Below are 7,186 nucleotides of genomic sequence, written 5' to 3'. Positions count from 1 at the left end.
TATTCAAATAATTATGTAAATTATCTCTCTGCCAGAAAATCACTGTGGAAATGAAGCCATTAACGTGAGTTAAGTAATATGGTCATTTATGAAATATTGAAGTTTTATTATTTACTGCACTTTCAAGTAGTGTGCATATGTATATTGGATTTCTGTAGGATGTTGCTGTGATATATGTTTTATATTTTTATTCATATAATAAACTATACAAAACAGTACAACCCTATGAGCAAGCAAGAGTAGCAACCTAACCCCGCTCGTGAGCTTGCGTTCTAGCGCTGGACCTGGACGACGACCACGACTGGGAGACTCTTCTGACCTACAGTAGCTCATCTTGCCGCAATGCTAAAATCCAGTCGGACGCCAGTTATCAAAGTTGTATGGAGCAAGGTGAGGTGTATTAATGAGAATCTGTATAAGTTTTAGGAACCACAATGGACTGACGTCATCAGCTGTGCATTGTGGCCTTAAAGGCAAAGTCAAAGGTTATGTTCTTCAGTCTAAAGCTCTCACCGAAGGCCTAACTTTGATAATTTATTCTGGGTGTAGGAAAAAAGAAATGAAAGGAAAAAGAAAATGAAAGAAAGAAAGAATGGAAAAAATATATATTGATAATTTATAAAATATTGGCTTTGTTAGGCCAATCTTCGGATCTGTTTTTTTTTTTTTCAAGATTATCTCTGCGGGATGCGAGAATTCTAACGCACTTAGAGTTTAACGTTGTAACGCTCCCTGTAAAAGATAGAATATTTTTGTCACGATGTACTTTAAGCAACATGTAGTATAGTTTATAGAGTTATCAAATACAATAGCTAGTCCTACTAGGCTTAATTGGAAAACTCTTTTAAACGAGTCGAAATCCAGAACATGTCTGATAATATTCTTAATTATTTTGTCGTTCGTTTCTCTTTATTGCAAAGAATTTTCTGAAAGATTGAAGACAGATTCAAAGCTTAATGAATGAGAAATGCGAATAAAATATGAGCTTAAAAGTTAAAATCTGATCAATATAAGCATACACATTGATAAGCATAATCAACAGCAACAACAATGCAACCTGCAACAATTGCACTGGAAATTAGTATAATTATGGCAGTAACTGAGTTAAACCCACATACATATGAAGGTATATACCATCTTATTATATGCTCTCTCTTCTCTGCTTAAGCAATTTTCTTAATTATTTTATAAATTTGTTTATCTTTTTTATCTCTTTTTATTGTTCTTGTTGCTTTTAACTCTCTGCATCAATTGGAATAGTTGTTGGTCGAAACTCTAAAAACGCAAACAAAAACCGCACTGTGGCAAGTGCCACCGCACAACAGCAGCACATTATCTTGCCATTGCTTCCCCAACACTCCGCTGCCACTGCCACAGTCTAGCCTACACCTTTTAGGCACTTGTTTTTGTTTTGTTTGCCTTTTGTTGCTGCTGGAACTGGCATTGGGACCTAGCCGAGCAATTCTTCTGCATAACTGCTTTGGTGCGCAAGAAAGTCGCACAAGCTGTGGTCATAACATTCAGTCTGCGCTGGACCTGTATCGTGATCGGTTGTGTTTTACGGAAGAATTGTTTAAATTAAAATTTTACTACCGGCAAGTAACGCAAATCAACACAGTGCGCGGTGTAAATTTGAATTACTTTGGAGTTCGGTCTTTGTTGAAAGAAATTAAAAAAAAAAAGTTGTTGCCTTTGTTAAAGTGTTTATATTTTTTTTTTTATTGAAAATATCAAATTCAAATAAAAATTGATGCTGCATGCAAGAATTATTAAAAATTGTGGAATTTGATGAGATAAATATATGAGTTTTGTAATCATATTGGAATTGGTTAAAATGTCAGTTATCATACCAAGGAATTGAGTTGGGATATTGAATACAGCTTTTCTTAAAATTCCTAAAAAATAGTAAGTGTAATATTTATTTTAATTTTTTGCGACCAATCCTCTTTAAAAATTGACACAATCGCACATCGTCTACTCATTTTTAAAATATATAATTTTTTTACTATTCCGTTACTCCACATAAATAGCGTATATGAAAGTATGCAAAGTTGTCTCCAGAACTTAATTGACACTCTTTGTTCATGATAAACAATTACCAAAAATGTGAAAAAACCCTCCATAACTTCGCCTTTCTACATAGCGTATAAGGACTAAAATAGTTTATTCTAAATTGTAAATTTTGTTTATTTGTTTGCGCAAATTTATGACACAAAGTAAGAGGAAACAAGAAAGAAATTTCTCTTCCAAAAAATATTAATATATTGCATTCACCAAAAGTGCTGGAATCGAGTACCTAAAACTCTTTTCTGCCATATAAAACTATAAAACATATTAATCGTGGTATAATAATAATATTTTGAAGGCAAGTAAAACAGCAAAGCTGCACTACTAATGAATTCATTCTCATGGTGACACTTTATTAAAAATATTTTTAAGCATAAATTAAAAAGATTTCTTTAAAAAGACTCACCTGTGATCAAAACGATGAAACTCTACCGATAAAGCCGCAGTTTTTTAATAAACCTGTAAATATAAAACTAAACACTTCTTCACACAAACTTTCCAGCACACAGCACAAACATTTAGAACACAGATTAAAAAACAAGCTTATACATATGTGGGCGCATACATATTTACATTAGAAAGCATATGCTGCATCACCATTTGACATGAAACACTTTATTTCATTTGACATTTTGTATTAACACTATTTTTTCCTAACATAACAAGCGAATCGGAAGCATTTATACGGCAATTGAATTGGTGGCGGAAATTTGTCAGAAGCATAGATTCATATTTGCAATGAAAAATTGTAAGTTTATTACTTGAAGAATGATTAAAAATTAATTATTAAGATTTAGTATTTACATACAAATATTATGTATTACTACTACACGCAGCATGGTAAATAAAAAATAATTTGTGATTGTTTGCTGGAAAATAAATATTTTAAATATGCTCTAAAAAGTATTTTAACATTAAACATTACCGAATTCAAAACTTGTGGAGATAAATGATAAAATAAGTAATAAAACCATATGTCTAATAAACCACATCACAAACTTTTCAAAAACGAAACTACTTTTTACAAATTTTTTTTTTTTTTTTTAATTTGTATGAGATTTTCGAACGAAAATTATTATTAGCATAAGACTTTGTATATTCATTAATATTCTATAGCAAACAGATGTATACAGATTTGTATATATTTATGCTGTAAAAAAAAAAAAAATTATTTATTAATTTTAATCATTCGCATCATTTACTAAAGAACTCTACTTCGCGATTTCCTATCCTAAAGATTTCCACTATCTATAAACTGCTTGACATTTCTGCATTCTACTGGCAACGCTATTTCTTCAATTGCTTTATCCTATTTCCGCCGCCATTTCAAATGGCTTGCAATCGCTTCTTATTGGCGAATGAAAAATACTTGACATCACAGGTGACTTCTATGATCAAAACCTTCGGCACAATTACTTGTGTAGACTTTACATATTTTTAAGAAAACTCACTTATTTTTTATAAAGAGGCAGCAATTATTTAGGAAACACACAAAATATAAAACCGAGCACTTTTACGCACAGCACAACACAACTCTTCTGCTTTGGTTGCGCAGATTACACACGTCTACATACTTGTATATTAAGAGCTCCTTTACCACTTGATTATGTACAACACAAACGTTGCATATACTTCATCTCACTTTGAACACAAACTTTAACTATTTTTTGCCACAATACACCTTTTTATATTGATAATAATACTAAAAGTACAAATTTTCAGCAATGTTTCAAAAGCGAATAGGAAATGTATGCGCGTCAATTAAAAATGCGGAAGAAGCTAACGAAATGCATAGAGTTGCATTTGCATTGACACATTGTTCGGTACGGAATTCACGGTTAGATGGATTATTGAAACACTAATAATATTATTGTTAACTCGTATCCGACTACCAGATGGCGCAATAACTATTCAGGATACGTCCAAGGTGCAATAACAGCTAAGTGAGGCCAGACCGATTAAAAGTTTGAAAAGTAAAAGTAAAAGTAAAACTGTCAAATTTTATTGCGTACCGGCAACTTTAGTTTTTGTTTTGCGTTATCCTATTTCCGCCGCCATTTCAAACGTTGGCTATGTGTTAGTGAAAAAACTGCGATTTGGTCAGGTGACTTCGATGGCCAATGCCTGAAGTAGAAGAATTTAATTTAGTATTTTTTATTGATCATTAATAAGACTAACGTTTTACCATATGTTATATACAAATCCATATGATGGTGCGAAAATTGTTATAGAAACGTCTTTAAACAACACTTGACTATCCAATAGCACTCACATACATAAATTAGTCTTTTCGCCTGCGTAGCGCATCTACATGTATATTAAGAGCTCCTTAAGCATTTGATTTATTAAAACAAAAGCTTTGCACATACATATGTACATATATATTTTTGTTTAAAACGAACATTGCTTTCTATTTGCGTTTGAAAATGTAATTTTCGAGATTATTATTGCTAAAAATCAAATTTTCACTTTTTATCACCGTATATAACTAACGCACTTGGCACTTCTAAAAGACAACTAAAAGGAGCGCGGAAACTGCTCAAATGCATAGAGTTGCATTTGCAATGACAAATTATCAATTGTGGTATTCCCTATATGAACTGCTATATAATCAAATTTGGTGACAATTTAAAAACAGTCAATTTATTATATAAAATAAAAACACAAATTTTAAATAAAACATCGACATTTCTTCAATGAACAGCAATTATCTTTCCAAAAAAGGCATGTAATATGAAAATTTTTTGAAACAATTTCATTCGAATTCCAGTCGGTATTTTTAAAAATAGTTATAGATTCATTTATATTTTATATCAGTTAAACAAACATCCAATCAGTTCTTCTATGACAATATAAGCTAACAAAACGTATGATCTTTGATTAAACCATTAATAAATTGTAGTATCTTTTGGTACTAGCTCACATTTTTAATATTCTAAATTTCAAGAACACCCCCTTGCTGTCATTACAAATTCGCGTTCGTGTAAAACAGATGGCGCCAGATACAGGACAGGAGCATACAGAGGACTAAAAATAATGCTGCCAAATAGTTCAGAAGCTGACAGCATGACGAGTTTAATTAAAAGCTACGAAAATAAACACATCGAATTTTATGGTTCAAACAAATTTTTTTGGTTTTTATTTTTGTTATTATAAGGCTTGAAACTTATTTAAAAAAATTATTTGGGACAAAACCACATACTTGAATATTATTTAAGTTTAATATTATGCACGTTCTGGCAACTCCGTGCCGTTCTATTTTGTTTTCCAGTTTCCGCCGCCATTTTAAACGCCGCTCATACATTTCCTAATCTCCTGTAAGAAATTTTCATCCGTATTAATTTCGTGTTGTGAATCATGCAAATAAGTAATTTCATTAAAAATAATATGCTGTTGGAAACTTTTACTTTAAAATGTTTATTTGACCAATCAAAGTATAAAATAATAGGCAAAAATAGCTCAAATGAATAGTTTATTATTATACAGAGCTAATGCAGTGGCTTTTACGAGTACATTGGCTTTCTAAATGCCAAGATTTTTACTGCGCAACTGTAAGTAAAGTAAGACATTATCTTAGAAGAAATAAATTTCAGTTATATGTTCCTAAGATGAGTTTGCAAATTATACTTGAGTGCTTTTTTATAGGGAATTAATAAATATACCGGGCGCCCAACTGGCATGAAGGTAGCAGGAGCGCTACTTAGATTTTGTAATTATTTCAAACAGATGTCAAAGAGTAATTTTGGATTTTTGTTGAAGCTTTATTAAGGTAAATATGTATATACTTATATAGTGAGACAATAGACTACTTAGTGTGCATTCTAAAAAGCTTGATGCCATTGAAGAAGTAAGTGCAGGGCATTGTACGTTTAGTTTTAGCATATTTTCAGTTATCATTGTGTTCTTTATTTTAACTAAACCGTGACACACATATTTCAATTACATACACATATAATTAAATATGTTAAAAATTGCAAATTTCTATTTTTAAAAAGGCAAAAAACAGCCACTCATTTTAGAACACATAACGGCTGCGGGAATTATAACAACAGAAAGATCTGTGCCTTTTTGAATGAAATTATGACAAACGACTCGAACATTGTAGACACAAAAATAAGAAAATTATAATTTAATAGAAGAGTGACATGAACATACATACGTACAAATTTTGAAAGTTCTCAACAAAAGTCACAAATTCTCAAATTAAAAATATATATTTCATAGTGGAGGAGTTCTAAATAATTGCCGGCATTTGTGTACGTTTGAAATTATTTTTCTCGCTGCACGCTGAACTCATCAAGCCTTCCGGCTTGGAAAAAGCTTAATAGCAGTAGCAATCATTGGTCAACGGTGGCGGGTCACTGTCTTTTCTGCGCTGTGTTTCTTCTACGCTAATGACTTTACTGAAGCAATCAATGTGTTCGCTCTTGTTGTTGTCCAATGCAAAAGTAGGTCTCTTCCCTGAAATTTGAACAGCCAGCGCTTTTCCAAAATTTAACTTTTACGCTTTTAATGCTTAGGAATTCGATAAAAAGGCAAAAACCGCCTTATGCTAATTAGTAGCTGTGAACAAGACGCGTGTAAGTTTGTGTATATATGTACGTGTGCACAGAATTGTTATAGAAATTTTGGTTGATTCCATGCTGGAAATCGTTAATCAATGAGCACCTAGTTTTGTGTATGCAACCGATGGCAGTAAACAAATGTAAATAAGTGTGACGAATAACTGTGACTGCCGTCAATAGGCCATAGAATAACCAAATAACAAAACACAAATGACGAGTCAAATGATGTGCCACAAACAGATATACATAAGTAATTTCTCTCATTGTACCGTTGTCGAAGAAAGTGTTTAAAAATTCGGTTAGAAATTTGTGTTTGCTCTTTCATTGGATTTGGGTAAAGAATAGAAGCTTATATTGTACGAGTATAAGATCTTTTGACCGCGTGAAATAATTTTATATAATTATGTATGTCTTTGCGAGATGTTGAGCGGCATATATCAATATTATCCTAAACAGTTTAGAAAACAAGTTTAAAGAAGTTAATATTTATAAATTGCTATTTTATAGTAAATACAATGTTGGAGGGGAAATGGCAATTAAAAAGAATTAAATTA

At 31.6% G+C, this 7,186-nt stretch overlaps 1 protein-coding gene across 8 annotated transcripts in view; it reads left to right on the top strand.

Moving 5' to 3' along the window:
- Positions 1 to 1,506: 1,506 nt before the first annotated feature.
- The window catches only part of LOC108977579, a 22,609-nt gene continuing 16,929 nt past the window's right edge, over positions 1,507 to 7,186 (top strand). For 5 of the 8 annotated variants that reach the window (XM_018947319.1, XM_018947318.1, XM_018947312.1 and 2 more), the window contains exon 1: positions 1,507 to 1,905. The gene's annotated coding sequence lies outside the window, so the exon portion shown is untranslated. Of the gene's footprint in view, positions 1,906 to 5,712; positions 5,837 to 7,186 lie in introns of those variants that run through there. The other 3 variants (XM_018947313.1, XM_018947316.1, XM_018947317.1) reach the window with 1 other exon arrangement.

Source organism: Bactrocera latifrons, unplaced genomic scaffold (genome assembly GCF_001853355.1).
Source record: "Bactrocera latifrons isolate USDA-ARS-PBARC rearing strain unplaced genomic scaffold, ASM185335v1 scaffold_91, whole genome shotgun sequence".
Lineage (NCBI taxonomy): Eukaryota > Metazoa > Arthropoda > Insecta > Diptera > Tephritidae > Bactrocera > Bactrocera latifrons.
Note: the sequence above shows the minus strand (reverse complement) of the source record. Positions and strands in the feature narration are given on the sequence as shown.